At 38.3% G+C, this 24,278-nt stretch overlaps 1 pseudogene; it reads right to left on the bottom strand.

The window, feature by feature from the left end:
• Positions 1-2,564: 2,564 nt before the first annotated feature.
• The window catches only part of LOC114035659, a 38,399-nt pseudogene continuing 16,685 nt past the window's right edge, over positions 2,565-24,278 (bottom strand).

Below are 24,278 nucleotides of genomic sequence, written 5' to 3'. Positions count from 1 at the left end.
GAGTCAAGAAGAAAGATCTGAGTTCAAATACGGCTTCAGACACTTACTAGCTATGTGACTGTGAGCAAGTCAATTAACCTCTATTTGACTCAGTTTCCTCATCTGTAAAATGGGGCTAATAAAAGCACCTACCTCCCAAGGTTGTTATGAGGATCAAATGAGATAATACTTGTAAAGCACTTATCACAATGCCTGGCACGTAGTAGGCATGATGTAATGTTATTTATTATTGTTATTAAAAACTAGGTCTGTCATTTCATGGATATAAGGAACACACAGTGAGGAAACTCCCTCCTCAGAAGTAGATAGGACCTCCTCTGCAATTTATAGTCTTAGAGAGCTGCCTGGAACACTCAGAAGGTAAGAGACTTGCTCAGATCTATTTATTCAGCCCGTCCTGACTTCACTTCACATCTCACATTTCCAACTGTCTATCGGACACCTTGCATCGTATGTCCCATAGACATCTTAGACTGCACTCATTCTTCCTCCCTCCTTAAGCCCTTCCTCTTCCAACTTCCATATTGTTTTAGGGGCCACAGCCATCTTCCTAGTCACATTGGCTCACTTTTTCACCACCCATATCTAATCTGTTGTCAGGTCTTGTCAATTCCACCCTCACGTAATCTCTAATATATGGCCTCTCCACCCAGTGCTGGTTCTATTGCCTCATACTTGGACTATTATAATAGGGTACTGGTATATATATTATATTATAACGGGGTGCCTCAAATCTCTGCTTGAACCTATGTAACTGGGAAACATTAGAAATGGAAGTACAAGGTCTAGTATGACTCATGCTTCAGGTGTGGAAGGTCCCAAGTTATCTGGCCTACTAATTATCAGTGACCCTGGATGGGATAGGGAAATCAGTGGCTCAGAAGAAGAGAATGGAGAAACAGAAACTTGAGGTCAGTCAGAAACTTCCATTCTCCAGGCTACAGGGCCCTCTTAGGCCCATGTTTCTGATGTGAGGGCCCAGCTCACCTGTCTCTATGATGTAGGAAGTACACATCAATGGAAAATCTGACCAACCACTGTATCCAACAACACTACCAGGATTACTAGGGTAAGTCTGAGCCTTCTGATTTAGCCACAATAGCAGAAACCCAAGTCTAGAATCACTTATGGTACAGAAAATGGCCAGGATGAGATCCATAAATGGGAAACAGTTGACCACAATCCTCCCTGCCCTGATGAGACTGTCTGGAACCAGCCTTATTTGGAGGATTAAAGAATAAACCCTTGTGGACAAACTCTTTAAAATCAAACCTCCATGTCAGATGGACAGACTTAAAGCTAAAAAGAATAATGGAGGAAATGACTGGAATGACTCTTGACACAACTCAACCACCTGGGAGAAAGGTAGAAGGGAGGCCCCTTTACAAAGAAGGGTGTAAAGCTGCTGCAGACTGGGATTTCTAATGGTTCCCAGGTATATTGGTTCAAGGGTTCTCTCCCATATTTACTGTTGGGATATGGGAATTAACTTTCTGCCCCTATTCCTTGTTTTCTGTCCATTGTTAGATGGGAACTCAGGCCTATTAATCTTGATAATTTTCCACACGTCCTCTTAACTGATCTGTGAGTTCATCACTTAAGATTTGAAAATCTGAATTAGCATTATCTCTTCCCAACCCCAAACAGCTTGAAGCTGACATAACTCATTAATATATTCCATGAATAGATTATTACTTTACCTTAATGGATAGAAAATTGGCCTTCCTTAGAGTCAGGAGATTCAAGTCTCCTCTCTGACACACACTGACTGTGTGACTCTGGGCAAACAGGTCTTTTAACTTCTCAATGCCCTAAGCCAATTATCTAATACTATAAGATAGATAAGATAAAGCATTTAATAAATTCTTGTTATATACCAAGTATTTAAGTTTCTAGGAAAGTGCCCTCATATGGGTAGAGGAAGTTTTTCACTAGGCATTCCCTACACAAATAAAACACAAGTCTAGGAAAACAACAACAACAATATGTAAATATTTTAGTGCCCCTTCTTACTCTACATGTATCCCAAAATCAAATGTCAATAGTTCCCAAAAAGAGACTTCCCTTTTCTATTAGTGGTACTGACCAATCAAACATAATCCAACCCACCATCTTACTCCCAGTTTCCCATTAATAAAGGCCACTTGCACCTGATTATTTGCAAGGGTAGGGGTTGGGGTTTAAAAGCTAATTCACGGGATGGATCCAAGATGGTAGAGGGAAAGCAGTGACTGTCTTGAGCTTTCTCCCAAAGCCCTCCAAATACCTAAAAAAATGGCTCTAAACAAATTCTAAAGCAGCAGAACCCACAAAAAGACAGAGTGAAACAAATTTCCAGCCAAAGACAGCCTGGATGGTTGATTGGAAAGGTATAGCGTGCCAGGCAGGGAGAGGAGCACAGTGTGGTGTGGGCACGCAGGCCACAGCGAACCTGGAGCAGGCCTCAGAGGACTGAATCACGGGCAGCTGTAGTGGTTTCCAGACTTCTCAACCCCGGAATGCCAAAGACAACTTAGAAGGTCAGTGGGAAAAGTCTGTGACTGCAGTGAGAGAGGAGCTAGGTCTCAGCCACAAGTGCCCAGCGCGACCTGGGGCCGCGGCTTTTTCCTAAGCTTCTGGCCCACAGACTGAGGGGGAATCCTGAGGCTGATCAGAGGGGAATTGCAGGTATCTCTTTACCAGTGCTGAGGCAGGAATCTCTTGCTTTACCCGTGCTTGGATCTGGCTCAGAGTTCTGAGGGGCAGTCCTGGGGAGAAGGGAATGCTGGTGCGGTGGAACTTGTTGGGGTGGTGGAGAGAAAACACTTTGCCCCTTATCATAGCACCTTGGAAGAACTGAAAATTTGCAGGTCCCTAGAAGTATCTCTGAAAACAGCTGTACAAACCCCCAAAGCTTGGGACAGTACACTCTTCACATTGGAAGCAGACTCTTACCTTAACAAAGAGTTTAAAACTCAAATAATTGACCGGGTTCATGAGTAAGCAGCGCAAAAAGAGTCAGATTATATTATCTTACTTTGGTGACAAAGAAGATCAAAACATACAACCAGAAGAAGACAACAAAGCCAAAGCTCCTACATCCAAAGCCTCCAAGAAAAATATGAATCAGTCCCAGGCCTTGGAAGAGCTCAAAAGGGATTTTGAGAAGCAAGTAAGAGAAGTAGAGGAAAAACTGAGAGTAATGCAAGAAAATCATGAAAAACAACTCAACAGCTTACTAAAGGAGACCCAAAAAAATACTGAAGAAAATAACACCTTAAAAAATAGCCTAACCCAAATGGCAAAAGAGGTCCAAAAAGCTAATGAGGTGAAGAATGCCCTAAAAAGCAAACTTGGCCAAATGGAAAAGGAAGTTCAAAAGATTACTGAAGAAAATACTTCCTTAAAAATTAGAATAGAGCAATTGGAAGCTAGTGACTTTATGAGAAATCAAGACACTGTAAAACAAATCCAAAAGAATGAAAAATTAGAAAACAATGTGAAATATCTCATTGGAAAAACAACTGACCTGGAAAATAGATCCAGGAGAGAGAATTTAGAAATTATTGGACTATCTGAAAGCCATGATCAAAAAAAGAGCCTGGAAATCATCTTTCAAGAAATGATCAAGGAAAACTGCCCTGATATTTTAGAACCAGAGGGCAAAATAGAAATTGAAAGAATCCACCGATCTCCTCCTGAAAGAGATCCCTAAAGGAAAACTCCTAGGAATATTGTAGCCAAATTCCACAGTTCCCAGGTCAAGGAGAAAATATTACAAGCAGCCAGAAAGAAACAATTCAAGTATTGTGGAAACACAATCAGGATAACACAAGATTTAGCTGCTTCTACATTAAGGGACTGCAGGGCATGGAATATAACATTCTGGAGAGCAAAGGAGATAGGATTACAACCAAGAATCACCTACCCAGCAAAACTGGGTATAATCCTGCAGGGGAAAAAATGGTAATTCAGTGAAATAGAGGACTTTCGAACATTATTGATGAAAAGACCAGGGCTGAATAGAAAATTTGATTTTCAAATACAAGACTCGAGTGGAACATGAAGAGGTAAACAGGAAAGAGAAAATCATAAGAGACTTATTAAGGTTGAACTATTTACATTCCTGCATGGAAAGATGATATTTGTAACTCATGAGACCTTTGTCAGTATTAGGGTAGTTAGAGGGGAAAAAATTATATGTATGTATATATAGATATAGATAGATAGAGGGCACAGGGTGAGTTGAAAATGAAGGGGTCATATCTGGGGAATAAAATTAAGGGGTAAGAGAGGAATATACTAAAAGAAGGAGAAAGGGAGAGGTAGAATGAGGTAAATTATCCCACACAAAAAAAAAAAACAAAAGAAAAGGCTCTTGTAGTGGAGGGGAAAAGGGGGAAGGTGAGAGGGAATGAGTGAATCTTATTCTCATAGGATTTGACTTAAGAAGGGAATAACATACATGCTCAATTGGGTGTGGAAATCTGTCTTACCCTACAGCAAAATAGGGAGGGAAAGGGACAAGAGAGTAGGAGAATGACAGAGAGGAGGGCAGATTGGGAAAGGGAGTAATCAGAAGCAAATACTTCTGAGGAGGGACAGGGTCAAAAGAAAGAATAGAATAAATGGGTGGACGGGATAGGATTAAGGGAAATAGAGTTAGTTTTTCACAACATGTCTACTATGGAAGTGTTTTGCATAACTGCACATATATAACCTATATTTAGTTGCTTGCCTTATCAATGAGGGTAGGTGGGGAGGGAGGAAAGGAGAAAATTTGGAACCCAAAGTTTTAAAAACACATGTTTAAAAAAAAGTTTCCACATGCAACTGGGAAATAAGAAATACAGGAAATGGGATACAGAAATCCATCATGCCCTACAGGAAAATTGAAGGGGAAGGGGATAAGAGAAGGGGGGGAGAGATAGAAAGGAAGGCAGACTAGGGGAAGGGGTATTTAGAATGCATGCCATCTTGGGGTGGGGGGAGGGGTGAGACGGGGTGAAAATTTGGAACTCAAAATCTTGTGGAAGTGAATGTTGAAAACAAAAAAATAAATAAAAATTACCATTAAAAAAAATCCAATTCACAGTCTCAAGAAAAGTTAATGCTGGTTCTTTCCATCCCTGAAAAATGGCCATGTTGAAAAGGATGCTGATCTATGGATGGGCAGCGAGTGGCCATCATGAAGATCCAGCAAAGTCCACTACTGCTAAGCTACTGTGAAGGAGAACATTGCCTACAACTTCTAAAAACTGTTTTCCCTACTATTTCCTCCAAAGTAAACAAGAAAGGGGAAGAAGGCTCCAGCTAAAGGGAAGATGTCTTAGTATTTGCTACATTCCAATACCTAGCACCTATAGGGTCAGAGATCATAGAATTTAGAGCTAGAAGGCACCTCAAAAGATCATTTAATCAACCCCCTTTTTACAGAGGAGGAAGTTTATATACAGAGAGCTTAACAGACATGCCCAGCTGAGTCACAGAGGACTAAGCATGTGACTACAGTACAAATCTTTAGGATTCCTTTTGATCTCCCAGATCCTCTCATTGTTGCATCTGGATCCAGAGAGGCCCAGGACTTGACTTTCAGACACCTAAAAGAACACAGGCACGACACCTGACTAGTTGACTGCCTCTCCAAGAGGGTCAGGAGCCAATGATACATGGAATACCAAGGCATGCCAGGCCAGTGAAAGCTCATGGGCACTTCAAGGGGCTATTCACTTCCATCCTCTCACTCATACACAGTAAATCTTACCAAGAACTGGCCCACTTGACATTCATATACTAGCCCTAATTGCATCACTGATCTTACCTAAATTCTGTCTCAACTCTAACCCAGGTGTAGGTGGAGTTTCTAGAAATAAAGAGATCCAGCTGTTCTCCATTCAAGCACCTATTACTAATAACAGGTTACCTACCACTGGTATCCACATAGCCGATAAATTAATAAAGAATGTTTACTGTGTTTATTTTAACACACATACCTCCCCTGAGTACAGTCAAGACTTTATATTTGCTATATTACAAAGAAACATTTAGAACTATACATCTCAATTATACATGTATGGATATGTACGTCAAGTCAACTAACATTTATACAAGTTGATTTGCATGTACATATTTTATATTTACATGTGAGATATGTATGTTAGATATTAAATTTCTTGGAGGCAAGCACCAGCTCTTATCCATCTTATCTTTTTCTCCCTTTACCTAGTTGCTGAATCTAACTAAAAGTTATTACACCTGCATGTGGTCCAGTGGAAAGAGAATGGGACTTGAAGTCAGGAGAGACTTAGGTTTGAATCCCTTCCCCCCTACCCCTGCCTCTGACATTTACAAGCTGTGTGACCTAGGACAAGTCACTTAATTTTTGCTTCCCTCAGTTTCTTCATCTGAAAGAGGAAGGTGTCAGACTAAAGGGCCTCTTAAGTCCTTTGCAGATTTAAATTCTATACATGCATATGTGGTCTTATGGAAAGAGTCTGGGCCTTGTAGACAAGAGAAACCTGTCTGTTACATTGAGCAAATCACTTAATCTCGAGGAGACTCAATTTCTTCCTCTATAAAATGAGGTCAATAATAACTGAACTACTGCCTTCAAAGGGTTGTTGTGAAACTCAAGATAATTTTCATAAAGTGCTTTGCCAACAAAATACTATATAAATGCTAGATGTTATTATTTCACCTGCTACTACTATTACTGCCAAATATAGGTACATAAAGTTAACCTGCTCACCATCCTCTATGGAGAGACACTGGTGTGTACATGCCATAAAGTACATGAACATGCATGGGAATACAATACCTTGGAACTGCATAACACTTTTTAATGTATAACGTGCTTTCACATACATGGTCTCATTTGAGCCTCACAACAACCCTGAGTGATATTTGGACCAAATATTATCTCCTATAATTGTGGGAACTGTAGTCCTTAGAGGTTAAGTGACTTACAGAAATCACATAGCTAGTAAATGGGACTCAGTTCTAGGTCTTTTGACTTTATGATTTGTGCTATTTCCACTATCCTCTGGTGTGGGGGGGGTGTGTGTGTGTGTGTGTGTGTGTGTGTGTGTGTGTGTGTGTGTGTGTATCATTGACAGAGAAGGTCCTTTAGAATCATACCCTTAATCTCAATATCCCAATTGCTCTTAGACAATTTCCTTCCCAAATGACCTACAAACCCCTTGAGATTGCTGATGAGTTCTGATTATACAGGGTATTCCAAGAGACTTTAAGCTTTAAGAATATAAAACTGTAATAAGACTTTTGGAACACTATTTACTTTAGAAAAAATTACTATAGTGTCTATAGCCTATGGGTATAAGGACCTTGGTTTATATATATATATATATGTATGTATGTATATGTATATGTATATACTTAACTTCTTACAAAGCTTTCAGTCACTTGCAGATTTCCTCTGAATCAATATGCTTTGCTGATGTGCAGTAACAGCTGCCAAAAAAACATTTCCAGAAAATGGAAAAAGTAGTTTCACTGAATAGGAGAGAAAACTTCATTGCCAAAATGTGAGATAAAGGGTACCAAGAATATATGAAATGGATTTTATAATTTGTGAAGAGTTAATTCCTAAGGGGAAAAAAATCTATTGTGTTGTAAGTAGAAACCAAGCAGAAAATAAAATGTTAGCCATTAATTTTGCACTATCATTGTGTGGAACACTATAGTCTTTGATGGATCAAATTGAGGCTCTTCCAGAGGGTAATGGAGAGATGCATGGTAGGCATGAGCCTGTAACACATAAACAAGGAGAAGCAGAGTAAAGGAAGTCATCAAAGAACTACATGATTAAAAAAGAGAAAATGGGCTTGTCACATGGCAAATGTGAAGGATAACCACTGGATAGCCCATTGCTTGATTGGTATGCTAACAATGTCAAGAGAAAGTGACAAAGGCACATTGGATGGACTGTCCTCCCAACCCAGAGCAAACTCTTGGGAGGCCATGGACAAAAGTCACACAAGACAGCAGGCATCTATCTTTAATCTATAGCATTTAAATAATCTAAAACTTTAATCTATAGATCACCCACCTGGATGAGAGCACAAATTGATTGGAATATTTGAGTATTGTTTCTGCTCACATTTAACTACTCACACATTCAACAAAGTTCATTATGTGCCTATTATGAACAAAGTTCTTAGCATATTCCTCATATGATCCCAACAAATTATACTGCCTAACTCTTTATAAATCAACATATCATTACCAACTGTATGAATCAAGCAAACTGCAGTTTATATAACCAGTCATGTGACCAAATGGCAACTTCCAATTATGGTATAAAGAGTACTGAGTTGGGAGTCAAGAGGGCTTTGCCACTAATTAGTTTTGTGACATTGAACAAGTCATTTTTATCTTCCCAGATTTCAATTTTTTTCATTTATGAAATGGGGCTGAGTTCTATCAGCTATCTAACATTCTGTGGTTCTATACTAGGATGTAAATATCCAAATATGAGGTCAATTCAATAAACATTTCAATTCTAAAACATTTATTAAGCATATACTATGTGCCAGGCACTGTATTTAGTTCTGGGGATACAAAAAGAGGCAAAAGGTAGTCCCTGCCCTCAAGGAGCTTACAAAATCTAATGACAGAGTCAGAAACATGAGTATGTTACTTCTTCAAAGTAGTATCCTGGGAAAGCTGTGTACTTATTCCAATGACGTTCCTATTATTAAAAAAAAAATTTTGGAGGGGTGGTGGAGGGCAAGGAATAGGGAACATTCCTATCAGAAATTTTCTTTAAGACCTACTGCACATTATTTTGAAAAATCTCATTAATAGTTAATCATATGAGAGTGATTTTGATTTTGGAAGTAGCTGGTTTTTCAGAGATGTCTACTGAATAAAATATATGATCAAGCTGAGGAAGTTCCACTAGTCAAAACTAAGGTATGACTATTATTGCAACAAAACTATTGTTCTTATGTATCTGGCTCTGAAGATAATTACCATAGAGTAGTTTGAGCAATGACAGTATACTAATAGCTAACATTTACTTAGCATTTTAAAGTTCTCAAAAAAAACTTTTAATGTACATTATTTTATCTGAGCCACACAATGACCCAGTGAAATAAATGTTAAGAGTATTATTGTCCCCATTTTAGAGTTCAGGAAGCTAGGGTTCAGAGAAGTTAAGAGCCTTGGCTATGGTGTTATACAACTAGAAAACATCAGAGATGAATTTGACCTCAGATCTTACTGACTCAAAGGTCAGCACTCCACCTCTTATACTATATTGCCCCTATATACACAATGAAATAAGGAAAAGAGATAATCATTTATAAAGCAGCTACTATGTACAAGGCACTGTGCCAAGGACAGTGCCAAGGACATATTATTTCATTTGGTTCTCGTGATAAACCTATAAGGTGCTATTATTATCCCCATTTTACAGATGAGGAAACTAACGTAGCATTTAGGTGACTTGCCTAGAGTCACACAGCTAGTGTCTGAGGATGAATTTGAATTCAGGTCTTCTTGACTTCAGGCCTAGTGATCTATCTACTGTACTGCCCTGCTGCCTACACATGATCTGAACATGCACAGTCTCCCCAAGATGACCGCTTGGAGTATGGAAGGATGCAGCACTCAGTTGGCTATGTACGTTCTCATAACCTCATAAAGAAACAAAAATATCATTTGATTCAAGAAGCTATCTAACTTCAAACTCTCTAGAAGCCCAGGACCATAATGACTCCTAACATTACATTCAGTCGACTTAATTTCTTCTAGAATGTTAATTTTTAACTCTCTGTGTTAGAAAGTCTATGCATATTCAATAAAATTTGACGCTCAACTTTCATAAAGCCCGTTTGAAGACTGAACTCATAATTCTATAATGATTTCTAGATTAAAATGTTCTTTGTGAAATTGTTTCAATATTCATTCTTTTTACAAATTGCACAATTTAATGTTCAATTCTGTGGGATTAGTTCACTGAGAGAACAGTAATAAATTACTTGGGTATGGAGTAATTCCAGTTATACCCTTTGTTTTACTTTAAAAGCTCGATGATCCACCAAGTTGCTGGTAGAAAAGTTTTGTTCTGCTGTGTCCTCTCTGTTTACGAAATGAACAATCAATAGGAAACAAACCTAAGCTCCCTGACTCCCAATTCAATGCACCATCTTCAAGATGGCAAACTCAAATTCACTTTTATGTATGGGGAGGGGGAGGAGGTGGAGTACTCATTTGTGTTGTAGGGGCTGAATATGGACTTGGGAGAAAGCCTACATCATTCAGTGACAGGCATCTGCTATAACAGGATGACTTCTTGTGGCATTATTCTGCCTTTTGATACTGGAAAGTTTTTCCAAGACAACCAAAAGCCAAATTTTCATGTATTTACATCAAGCCAAACATAAGTATGAATAAATAATAGCCCATTAGTTCTGTATAACTTAAATATCAGGTTGTATTTTTTTAAATCATCTTTAGCTTCTAAGAAGCCTGTCTTTCCTTCCCACCCCCCAGCACTGTATAATTAGCTAGAGTGCCATACTTGGAATGCAAATCCTACCTCAGACATTACTAATTGTATGATACTGGGCAAATCCCTTACCCTCTCTCATCTCATTTTCTTCATCCATAAAAAGAAGATAATAATAGCACCTACTTTGCAAGGTTGTTGCAAAGATTAAATGAATTAACATTTGAAAAGCACTTTGTAAACCTTAAAATACTTTATAAATGCTAGCTACTATTATTATTAGAAGTTGGTAAAAATGTGCTTTCCTTGTAGTTCATAGTCTCTGGGATAGTTTGGGTGGTGGAAGACAGGGAAATGAAGATGAAACTCTTTTGAGGTGCCTTCCAACATAGGGTTTCCAAGACAAAACATGAGTAATGATGTTACTAGCCCACACTTACTTATGCTTTTTATTACATCATTGGAAAATGTTTTATTTGTTCAGTGTCTCTTAGATAGATAGGTGAAGAGGAGTAAATTTCTCTAGAGGTTTAACTGTATTTTTTCCAAGTAATGCATCACAAAATTAACAAAATTATCCTCTAACCTCAGCATAGAATTTATACAGAATTAAACAACACATGTTTGAATAATCGCCAGTAGACCAGATCAGCTCTAGTCAGTTCATAGACACAGACTAACTTGGGGACAAGTCTACATTGACTAGAGAAGAGGATGATTTTGAGCATTCCTCGTCCAACTGCAACCGACTGCCTCTCAAGCTGAATTTTTCTATCACCCAAGTGGCATATTATTTGTCTAGTTGGTTCATTTCCCCCCCCAGGTTATCTGTCCACTTACCCCCTCTTATTAGAAAGTTGTCCTCTTTCCTCTTCCCTTCAGGCTATGTAGAACTGATAAAGCGTCTGTATAGTAAATAATCAGACTGAGGCATAGCTAATTTTAGGATCACAGATTTAAAACTGAAATGGACATTAGTAGTCATCTAGTCCAGCTCCCTCATTTTACAAATGAGGAAACTGAAGCCCAGAGAGGTTGAGCGATTTGCCTAAAATGGAACAGGTAAATGCATAGTGGAACTGGGATTTGAACCACCAAGTGCCCTGACTTCAAATCCAATATTATTCGTACTCTTTCCATGGCACCACACTATCCTCTCTTAATGTCGCAGCCCTAAGAATCATTATTGGGTATGAAGATGGCCCAAAGAACCAGATAGACTTTGTTATGATATAGTCTAGAGGTTGTATGTACCTTTTTATAGTAATGATACAATGTGATCTAGTTTAGAGGTTGTGTATACCTTTTTGTAGTGATGATACCATGTGATCTAGTTTAGAGGTTGTGTATACCTTTTTGTAGTGATGATACAATGTGATCTAGTTTAGAGGTTGTATGTACCTTTTTGTAGTGATGTTACAATGTACTATAGGGGTAAGGAATAGACCACTTCCATGGGCATTTGCCAGGTGCCTTGATGGGAACTGGGGACTGGCCTGTACCTTTACGTAGCATAGTCCATAGGAGTAGTTGAAGATGAAAAACTGTTAGCCCCATTCTTAAGCACCACATAACCAAAAAAATAAAAATTAAAAAAACCAGCATGCGTTTGGTTTTGGGGGGAAAGGAGGGGGAGTTAGCAAGGTAGGAAATGTGTTTATCAATAAGACCCAGCCTTAGAATTAAAGAAATGGCTGGAATGAGAAGATGGTAGGCAGGAAACAGCAAGGCCCTACCACTGTAAACCCTACCTAGCAGCATGACATCATGGAAATTTGCCCAGTGTGTTTTGTGAAGGTCAGCCAATCCTATCTAGCGTCCTCCAAAAGTACTCCTAACAGGATCAGGCTTATGGTAGTTATTTTAAGAGCAATGAAGGGGCTCAAGTTTCGCTTCTCCACACACATCTTCTCCTGATGGGTTTGGGAGAGAATTGTGTAGATGAAAATTGCTTCTGATTTTATTTGAGAACCCATAAATATTCAAAAGTCTTTGTGGAAGTTTGGTTCAAAATAAAATGTCTGGCAATATCCAGTTGATTGTCCACTGTCCAATATCTGCCAAAATATTAGAAAGATAATTTTCATCCACCCTGAGAGGAAAAAGGGGGAAAACACGTACAGTAAAAAACAAAATAGCAACCTCCATGATTCTCCTGTGTGTTAATAAAATAAATAGTGAATTTGATCTTGGGGAGGTATCTGTTTTAAATCCATACTCTGACTTGCTAACTTAAAAAAACAAACAAGTAAAATTTAATTTGCTCATAAAGCTCATTCGTGTTTAGGTTTCTACATGTAATAAAAATAATGGGTATGAGTCGAGGCAGTAAAACCATCTCAGTTTCCTAGTATATTAAATCTTTTCCAGCTTCATGCTCAGCATTTGACACTATGAATCAATTTGTAAAATGGTCACATTAATTAGTATGGAGAAATCTAAAACTCTGTATGTATGAAACTGTTGGCATTCACTTTGTGCTGATTCCAACATCCAAATGTCATAGAATTATATATATTTTTCCAGATCCCTTTCTTTCCTAAACTAAATGCCTTCAGGGCAAAATGCAGCATTCAGAAGCTCGATGTTGAATTCCCTGCGCATGATGGGGCATATTTCCTCTGTATCTCATTTCCCTAATATTTTATTTTAGTGTCAGCTAGGTAGTACAGTAGATAGAGCACTAGGCCTGGAGTCAGGAAGTCCTGAATTCAAATCTGTCCTCAGACACTTACTAGCTGTTTGACCATAGGCAAGTCACTTAACTTCTGTTTGCCGCAGTTTTCTCAACTGTAAAATGGAAGGATAATAATAGCATCTACCTCACAGGGTTGTTGTGAGGATGAAATGAGATAATATTTGTAAAGCACGTGACTGGCATGTAGTAGACACCTAATAAATGCTTGTTCCCTTTCCCTCTCTTAGTAGACAATGGCCAGTCTTCAACAGCTAGCCACTTATTAAGCCTTTGTGTCTGTATTCTTTTTAAATTTTTAATTAATTTTTTAAAATTAACTAGCATTTATTTTTTAACTCACACTTCATGGAGGGAAAGAGGAGACAAAGAAAAACAAAACTCTCCTAACAACTATGCAGAGACAAGAAAAGAAAATTTCCATGCTAACCACATCCAAAAGTATTTGTCTCATTCTGTATATCTAATCCATCACCTCTATACAAGGAAGTGGGTAACAGTGGGAGACCCTTCACTAAAGACCTAAATTATGCTGATCAGAAACCCAGTCAGATCCCAAGATTGATGCAAGGAGCTTTCTCACAATTCCCACAATTGAATAAAGTTTTCTTACAAGGCAGAAGCTGGAAAAGATCCATAAGTGAATAGAAAGGGAAGTGAGCTAGCTCCAGAATTGAGTCACAAGATGGAGTCAGTGTGGTTCACTCAATTTCCACTACCACTTGCTATTCCAGTCCTCCCAATTCCCTCACATCCTTCGTCATTAGTCCTCTGGAGTCATAATTGGTCATTGTGTTGATCAGAGTTTTCATGTTTTTCAAAGTTTTTGGTTTTTGCAGTATTATTACAGTATAAACTGTCCCTTTGGCTCTGTTCACTTCACTCTGTATCAATGCATACAAGTCTTTCCAGGTTTCTCTGAAACCATTCCCTCCATCATTTCCTATGGCACAACAGTATTTCGCTGGATTTGCATGCCATTTTGACCAAATGACTGTTTTGATGGAGCTACTGGTCAGTAGCCAACCTTTCCCATTTGCCCACACCTTCTCACTCTCCCCTTTCCCTCCCCCAATATCTTACATTTTTAAATTGTATGTTTTGTATATACGTTTTTATATGAATCCTTTGTCTGCCATGATTTGAAGCTCCTTGAAAGCCAGTATTGTTTCATTTTTTAAATTTTTTATCCCTAGCTCCTAGCACAGTGCCTGACCTAGAGTAGGCATTTAATAAATACTTGATCGATTAGCTCACTGTAGACACAAAGTCTAGTCTTTGCTCATTTACTACAGAAAAAAATATATATATTTATATAGAGAGAGAGATATATATGCTGGAATGCAAGCAGAGGTAGAACCACAGTGAATAGGGGAATTCAGAATTAAGATGAAGGTTTTTCAAATACCTTACATGTAAGTATCATGCCCTGTGGTCATGAAGAGTACTAATTCAACATTATCTCAGTCTTCACAACAATCTTGTGTGATATGTACTAACAGCTGACACTCCTGCAGCAGTTTATGGCTAACAAAGCACTGATCTCATTTGTGCTTTATGAAAATCCAGTTGGTCAGTTAGACAAAGAGCATTGTCCTAATTTTGTTGCTGTCGTTCAGTCATGTCTGACTCTTTGTGACCCCATTTGGAGTTTTCTTGGCAAAGATATAGCGTTGTTTGCCATTTCCTTCTCCTGTTCATTTTATAGATGAGAAAACTAAGGCAAACAGGGTGAAGTGACTTACCCAGGATCACAGCTAGTACGCGTCTGAAGCCAGACTTGAACTCAGGAAGATAAGTCTTCCTGACTCCAGGCCCAGCAATGTATCTACTGCACCACCTAGTGGCTGAGGTCAACATGACAAAGGCAAAAAACAAATCCTAGTCATTACTAAAGGGTCTCCAACTGTCTTAAAATAATGGTGTCTAATAATAATGAGGGCTTATGGAAAACCCTTTAAGGTCTGTAAAGTTATTCATATACATATATATGCATATATATGTAATCTCATTTAATACAACAACATCATGAGTGCTATTATTATCCCCATAAAAAGAAGACATCATGCTACTCTTTAAATTATTCCATCACTTTAAAAAATTTGTTTTAAATAGAAAGACATTGTGGGGTAGTGGAAACAAAATAGATTAGACATTAGAAAACCAGGCTTCTAGTTCCCAGTCAATGACTAACTTCATTTGTGATCCCTAAGTTTTCTCACACATAACAATAATAATAAATAATTATTTCCTCATTATCTCAGTTTCACAGATGAGGAAACTGAAGCTCAGAAATGTGTGCCCATAGGCACACATACTGAATAAGAAGTATTCAAGCCAGGACTCAAACATCCTGACTTCAAGCCCACTGCTATTTCTGCTACATCACACTGTCTCCCTATGTAAAATTAAGGAGTTGAACTAGAACATCTTAAAATTCCCTTCTAGCTCTAAGGTCCTGTTTGAATGGGTATAGATTTATTTACCAAATCCTGGCACACAAATGTGAAGAAATAATTGTTATGATTGTTTGACTTAGCTTCTCTGGTATCTGGTGATTTTGTTTTGTTTAACATATATTTGGCAATAGTCTGTTTTAAAAAGTTGGGTTGTAAAATGTTATGTCATCTAGGCAGAAATCTCCTGAGTGAGTTAATTAGGCTGAACTGGGTGAAGAGACAGTCATGTCCGGTGCTCCAGGAATAACAAGCTGGTGAGAATCTCAGATCTGAGACAGAACAGAAGCAGAGGGAGGTTGGTTGCCTCAGATGGCACAGTATAGATAAGAACTGGGAAGAACTTTGTTCCTATTCTCCAAGACTAGAAATAAGCAGGTTGCATGAACTATATGACACATTTACTGTCAAACAAACTAATATTACTATCACTTTAACTAATTAGCAGCTGAAAACAGGCTGAGGCCAATAGATACCAGACATGAAAAAATCTAAGGCAACCAGGGTAGCAATAGAAAATTTTAAATACATCAAATTAAAGGGCTTTTGAACAAAATCAATACTTCAAGAATAACAAAGGAAGCTATCTTTAACCAAAAAAAAAAACCCTTTACATCAAATATTGCTGATAAAAAGTCCGATATTTAAGCTATGTCAAGAAGTAATGCGAATAGATAAGACCAAGAACCAAATAAAAGGGCAGGTAGGTGGCATAGCGAATAGAGCACCGGCCCTGAAGTCAGGAGGACCTGAGTTCAAATCTGGCCTCAGACATATAACACTCACTAGCTGTGTGACTCTGGGCAAGTCACTTAACCCCAATTGCCTCACTGAAAAAAAAAAAGGCTACAACAGTATAGTACAAGTTTTGGGGCAGCTAGGAAGTGCAGTGGATAGAGCACGGGACCTGAAGTCAGGAGGACCTGAGTTCAAATCCGGCCTCAGACCAAACACTTGACACTTACTAGCTGTGTGACCCTGGGCAAGTCACTTAACCCCAATTGCCTTTAAAAAAAATTTTTTTTTTAAATTAAAAAAAAAAGAACCAAACAAAGTGGTCAAAGGATAAGAACAAAGTTTTCAAAAGGAAAAAAAATGCTATCAACTATTGTATAAAAGATTAGTCCACATCACTAATTATAAAAGAAACATAAATTTAAAATAACACACATATTACATTGGCAAAGATGGCAAAAGATGTAAATGCTTGAAGCCAACAGTCATAGTAAATGCTTGAAGAGCTAAGAGAATACAGTATGCTAATATAATATGAATGAAACTTTATGAATTGGTCTAAATATTTTCCAGAAAAGAACTTGAAATTATGTTGAAAAGGTAACTAAAATGTCTATACTCTTTGACCCAGAGAGTCCACTGGAAATACTTAGTAATACCTCAAGGAGAACAAAGACAGAAAGGCTAGATAGATGTTTCTCTCTCTCTCTCTCTCTCTCTCTCTCTCTCTCTTTCTCTCTCTCTCATATGTACATATATTTATATATGTATACACACATGAATATGTGTACATACATACAGAGATTGTAGATGTTGATGTCGATGTAGATGTTGTAGAGATAGATATAAGTGATGTAAGTGACATGGATGTAAGTGATATCTATATCAAAGGACGTAGACATAGATATGGGTATTGATCTTGATATCAATCTATCTCAAAACTGGTCTTAAAACTGATCTTGATCTCAAAATCAATGTATCTATATCTTGATTTTCTCAATCTTGATGATCTCAGGGATATTGATGATACCATATATTGATCTTGATATTCTGTGTATATATGAAAAAAAATTTTTTTTTGTTCTGGCCAAGCAATGCTTTGTGATCTTTATTTGATCATTTTTAAAAATGTTTTGCACTTAATTTATAAATAGTAGGAAAAAAAACCCAACAACTCATGAACTACATCCTAAAGACACATATGACAGTAAGTGTGGGCTATCACCAAGCTCTCTAGAACCTCAGAAAGAACATGATTTCCAAAGGGAAGCAAACAGCTGGTACAGAGATTATAGATAAATAGAAAAGAAAAAAATAAGACCTCCAGAAACATATGAATGAGGTTATTAATAGCTTGACCATTATTAATTCAGGTTAGTTTTAATAAATTAATTAATTAATCTGATAGGGCAATAGGGCCATTTAGGGTCAGTTTCTAGATAAAAATCTTTAATCATCAAAGTGATTACAAATTAAAAAAAAATGCTACTAGAGTCACTACTGTTGTCTAGGCTTCCAGTCACGATAGTGTGGCAGGAAGAATACTTCATTCTATAACATAGCCCCAAAGCCTATGATAACCATGACAATGGCTTCAATGAGTCTCTCAAAAATAAGGAAAATGAATCATGAAAACACCATGGAGGCCCTATTACTGGCTATATGTCTGGCTCAGTTAGACTGTCTTTGGACAGAGCACATCACTACCTCATCCTTCCCAGGAAACACTGGAAGAAAATTGGATCCATAGGCCATCTGAGAAAATGCCTGTACAGGGATATAGATCTCAGTCACCATCATGATCATTGGTGGAACCACGAAGGGGACCATTTAGTCAAAAGTGTGTACAGGGCTGACTTTGGGTTGTCTAGCAGGTATGTGTGTATGCTTGGTAGCCTTGCTGGGACCACAGTGAGCTTCTTAAAACAGCATGAAGATGTGTGATATCTAATCCCCATTCTCAGATCCTTGACCAAACATGAGAAGCAAAGATCTCAGAAGGGAAGAGGGGTTGTTCTGAAGAGGAGTCCTCAGGACACAAGAGATGTCTGCCTTCTATATAACCAAAATTTTCACAACAATATATTTTGTGATGATAATATAAACCTCAAAGCTTCTTAAGAGTAAAACTATTTTTTTGCTTGAATTTGTATTTCCAGTGCTTAGCATAATGACTAGACATACTCTGCACTTAATAAATTTTTTATCAGCCATGATCTATCTATCTAGCCATCTAAAACATGGAGGCAATGTAATGTGAGGGGGAAAGGACACATGCTGCCTTCTTTGGAAATGCCCTTAAATTGTATTAAAAATACAACTAGACCACAAATAGGTACTTAACCCCAATAAAGGAGAGGTCTAAATTACTAACTTACCTCAATACTTTAAGTTTTTCCAGAGTGAGTCTTCTTCCACTAACGCAGATTGTACCCATGCTGGATTTAATAGGCAGTCAACAAAAGTTGTTATACCCTGCAGTCAACCTAATGATGAGCCTGTTTAAATTTAACTAAGTGCACTTCAGATGACTGACATAATAGACCACCACTATGGCTAGTCACCATATTAGAAGCTCTTTCAGTTTGGTAAGACCTGTTAAAGTTCGCATTCAATCTGTCGGCATAACTTTCAAGAGCCCAAATCACTTGCATATCATGATAAGTCATTGAAGTAGGACTTTAATCTTTATATAACAATGTTAAACTCACCAACACACCTTAAAGCCATTCAACATCCTAAGCTCTGCTGTTTGTCAGAAACTCCAAGGGTCTTTCCCTTCCAGATTGATTCTTTTGTGAGGGCAAACTAGGTCATCGTTTGCCTCAATTCTTGCCTAGCCTTTAATTACTGGGCATTGCCTCAGACAAACTGAGATCTAGGAAGGACCTTAAAAAGGTCAAGGTCTCCTACTGCATACTGAGCCATCACCAATCATCTTGACCTGTGGCTTGCCACTGGACTCTGATGACTCTGGAGGACAGAGTGAGGCTGATGACTCCACACAGCTCTGCCTCATTTAAATCCAATTCACTTGCAAGTCAAGACAACACTCACCTGATGGAGAATGAAGTACAAAAAACAACAAGCTCTGTTGTTAGCCTTGCTGCTTTGTCCTGGAGAGCGCACAAAGTGACAATTTAGGCAGATGTAAGAATTTGCCCTTCTTAACAGAAGATCCCCAGCCCTTATTCCTTCTGGGTTACAGTGACTGGATTTCATTCACTTTTTCCCTGTCTCCAGATGGAGTTAGTGTGTATATCACCCTATGTTCTACAACAAGGTTGATGACTTCTGAAGAGTCTTTTCTGAGACTGTGAAGAAACACTGGTACCTCTTTTCATGAGCCCTTCCAATTCCCATCATACCCAATATCTAGTGCCCAACCAGGCAAATTGTCTTTAAAATTCGACAATACTAAAGAAAAATAATATCTAGGGGGCAGCTCAGTGGCGCAGTGGATAGAGCACCAGCCCTGAAGTCTGGAGGACCTGAGTTCAAATACGGCCTCAGACCAAACACTTGACACTTACTAGCTGTGTGACCCTGGGCAAGTCACTTAACCCCAATTGCCTTAAAAAAATAAGCTAAGAAGAATAATAATATCCAAAAATAACAGCTAACATTTATATAGTGCTTACTATGTTCCAGGCACTGTGCTAAGCACTTTACAATTATTATCTCATTTGATTCTCACAACAACCCTGGGAGATAGGTGATATTCTTTAGATGAGGAAACTGAGGGAAATAGAGGTTAAGTCAGGACAACATTGTACATAGTAACAGCAATACTGTATAGTTACCAACAGTGAATGACTTAGCTATTCTCAGCAATACAATGATTCAAGACAATTCCAAAGGACTTGTGATGAAAAATGCCGTCCACCTCCAGAGAAAGAATTGATGGAGTTTGAATGCAGATCGAAGCATACTATTTTTTACTTTTTTTACTTTTCCTTTCTTTTTTCTTTTTCTTTTTGGTCTGTGTGTTCTTTCACAAAATAGCTAACATGGAAATGTTTTGCATGACTGTACATGTATAATCTATATCAAATTGCTTACCTTCTCAAGGAGAGTGGTAGGGAGGGAGAGAGAATTTGGAACTCAAAATTTTTAAAAAGCATGTTAAAAAGTGTTGAATATAATTGGGAAAATTAAATATAAATTCAAAAATAAAAAAATAGAGGCTAAGTGACTTTCCAAGGAGGCACACAGCTAGTAAATGTCTGAGGTTGGATTTGAACTTACATCAGCTTTGTGATTCCCGGTTTGGTACTCTATTCACTGAGCTACCTAGCTGCCTCAGACACTAAAAACACAAGAGGAGAGGGACAAAACCTTGCAGCTTTCAGCAGAAGTCCATTTAGTATAGCAAAGCCTATGTCCTCTTTATATAGTAGTAAACATATGGACCTTAAGAACTGGTATAGACTGAAATATATAAAGTTTAAGTAGGTGATATTCACAAACAAATCTGTGAATGATGGATAACATGTACTACATAAGCTTTTAAGTTAATATCATGGAAATCAACCCATTCTTCCTCCCACCACACAAACACACAGTTGTTCTACAATATTCTTGTAGAGAACTCAGATCAATGGTTTGAAAGCAGGGGGATATGGAGCTAGTTCCTACAGACTGGAGAGAGTTGATTGTTAAATTTTCTGGGTGAGCATTTACACCTCAGAAATCAGAAAACACTTTCTAAAGTGATGGGGGAAATGTTAATAATGCAGATTAAATTTAAAAGTGTGTCGTGTACATTTTTAAGGGGAGAACTAGTAGTTAACCATTTACTAGCACATTGAGGGTTGGAAAGCATCATTGTTCCGACAGAAGATAGCATTCTTATATTCTTAAACAATCAAATAAGCAATTTGTTGATATGTCATTTTTAAGTGGTCCTTTTGATATCCTACAGTTACAGCTTGCCATCTCCAAGCCCCCAGAGCTAATTACCACAGACGCTTTCTCATGTTTTAAATTCATTTGATCAAATGGGATGGAGCATAGTGCTCGCATTGGGATATTGCATTATCAAAGCTCCACAAAGGAAATTGTTGGTGTTAAGCCCCAAGTTTAGTGCTCCAGCTTTTATCACTATTTTGAAACCACCACCAATGATATTGCCTTCATGGCTACATCTTCATAAGGAGGGGATTCCAAAAGAGTCATTTTCTACCTTTCATCTATTTGAAATCTCTGCATTCTGTCTCTCTCTCTTTTTCTATTCAAGGATGTAATTAAAGTTAAAAAAAAAAAGTCCAGAAAATCCCTTTCCAATCAATGATTCAAAAAGTTGGTCCCCTGTGACATTTTTTCATTATAACTCTTCAGGTCAGGAGTTAATGAATTCTCTAGGATGGAGCTCCCTGCTGGGATGCTAAAGTATAATTAATGTACTCCTTGGATAATTATGTATTTTTTAATTATCTCTTTTTTTCTAAGCAGACTGGAGGACTTGTTTATAAATAAAAGAAAGCATTACAGGACTGTGAAGCATGCTTTGCAAAAAGGATATTCAAATGAAGGAACAAAGTACAGTGCCAAGAGACTGTTGGGATATTTGCTGAGTCAAGAAAGATTAATTTAGGAAGGGGTGATAATAGTTCAATCACTTATTAAAAATTCCTGACACGATGTTTCAGTGCCATAATGAACACTACTGAGAAATCAGTCAATTCAGAGGGGTTTTCTCACTCTCTTTCTTTTTTGTCAATGTTGGCAGCATGCTTTTCTCCCTGGGCACCGGAGAACACTAGGAACACATTCAATCATCCCACCCTGTGTAAATTTCTTTCAGTTATAGGTACCTATTATTTTGTCACAGCTACAGTATAACCACAGGGTTCAGCCAAATTCAGAATGACTCCTATGAAAGGCCATTGGTTAATTTGACTCCAAGGTAGCCAAGGAGTGAAAAGAATATTGAACTTTCAAAGCTCCTTCACTTCCTAGAAAATATGACCTTGTGGGTCAAGTGACTTCTTTTCTCTCAGTCTTCATTTCCATAATATAGATACGATAATATATGTACTACCTACATCAAGGCAGCTTGGAATACAGGATCAGCCTTGTAATCGGAAGGACCCAGATTCAAATCCCACCTCTAACACACACTGTGTGACCATGAGTAACTCACTGAGCTTCTCCATGACCCAGGAATCTAAGACTCTGAGTTATACATGAGTTGCACTGTTGAAGGGATTGCCACACTGGGAAACAGCAAATTTAGATTTAAAAAAAAATCCATTCAGTACCTACCCCCTGGGATGTTATGAAGGTGAAATGAGATAACATATGTGAATGTGCAGTATAAACTGAAGCTATTGTTATTACTGTGATTATCTAGGTGACAGGTAGGTGGCTGAGCTTGTAGTCAGGAATATCTGAGTTACAGTACTAGCTGTGTGACCCTGGGCAAGTCACTTCACTTCTGTCTGCCTCAGTTTTCTCAACTGTAAAATGATAATAAAAGCACCTACCTCCCAGATTGCTGTGAGGATCAAATAAAATAATATTAGTAAAGCACTTAGCGCAATGTCTGGCACATAGTAGGCTCTAGATAAATGTTTATTCCCTTTCCCTACAGCATCTCCAGTCAAACTAGACAACTCTCAGGTCCTTATTCTAATCTTGCCTCCTTTCTCTTGTCATCAAGCCATTGTTCAAACTATTCCCCATGCTTGGAATAGATTTACCTCCTTCCCTGTCTCTCTATTCCTTTAAACCCCACTTAAAATACTACTTTCTCCATAAAGGCATAACTGCTCTCCCCTCCTAACCCACCCCGCCCCCAAACCTTGCCCTAACAAAAGTGATTTTCTTTTCTCAAATTTCCCATAGCACCTTGCCTGGCTCTCCTTCGCCACTCTCATATTTTGTGTTTTACCATACTTATTTGGGTATGTGTTGTATTCCACCACCTAGGGCTATATAATTGACTTTTTTTTTTACCTGAGGAAGAATCAGTTGAAGGTAGGGAGAAGTAGGGGCAGTGCAAAGGACAGACCACCTGTAGTTGTAGTCAAACTAGGAAAGGGAACAGTCTAGTCTCACTCCTAAGGGTGCTAAGGGGGATTGAAAGCTTCTTGGGGGCAAGGACTCTCTTTTGCTTCTTTTTGTATCTGACATGTAGGAGGTATTTGATTGATTGACTGAAAGGCAGGGTTAGGAGAAGGATACAAGAGTATGGTACTGTGCCACATTAGCATGGGTCAGTAGAGGACTACAAGGCAAGGTGTATGGGCAGATATATATTACAGAAAATAGGGAGTGTGCCCTCCCAGAGAGGAAGCACACGCCATATCTCAGGGGGGGAAGTATGTTCCACTGGATGTTGATGCGCTGATCAAAGCTTTGTCCTACACTAGTTGTAGCTCTGCTGCCACAACATTCCTGAGTCTCCCTACCCCATAGACCATAAGCTCCTTGAGGGAAGGATATTTGTATTCCCAGCATCCAGCACAGTGCCCTGATTACAGCAGGCACTTAAGAAATATTTATTGAATTTAATTGAATAACTGTTTGACGATTGGATAAATGGACAAAAGAAAAAAAAAACACTAAAATCGCCTTACTTCCTTCCTGACATAGCCAATGACTAAGGGAACATGTAGTCTATTGTCTCCAGTTCTCTGACCCTATTATTGAGAAGACAGCCCTTTAATTAATAAAAGTTATGAACCAGAAAAAATTGGAATTTTGCCCAATTTTTCTGTAAAGTAGAATTTGGCATAAGGAAGTTCTGCCTTGAGTATTGAAAGTAAGGGAACCAAGCAGTGCTACAAAGCAGAAGGAAGGTGCAGTGTGTTCTGAGTGACTTTGTCATCATTCCCTTTCTGTGTGCTATCCCTGGAAGGGAGAGGGCTTTGTGGGGGAAGGGGTGAGGGTAGGAAGAGACAACCATGGTATTTGTTTGACCCACTCCTTAACC

This window comes from Vombatus ursinus, unplaced genomic scaffold, assembly GCF_900497805.2.
Source record: "Vombatus ursinus unplaced genomic scaffold, bare-nosed wombat genome assembly UNPS02009205.1, whole genome shotgun sequence".
NCBI classification, from domain to species: Eukaryota; Metazoa; Chordata; class Mammalia; order Diprotodontia; family Vombatidae; genus Vombatus; species Vombatus ursinus.
Note: the sequence above shows the minus strand (reverse complement) of the source record. Positions and strands in the feature narration are given on the sequence as shown.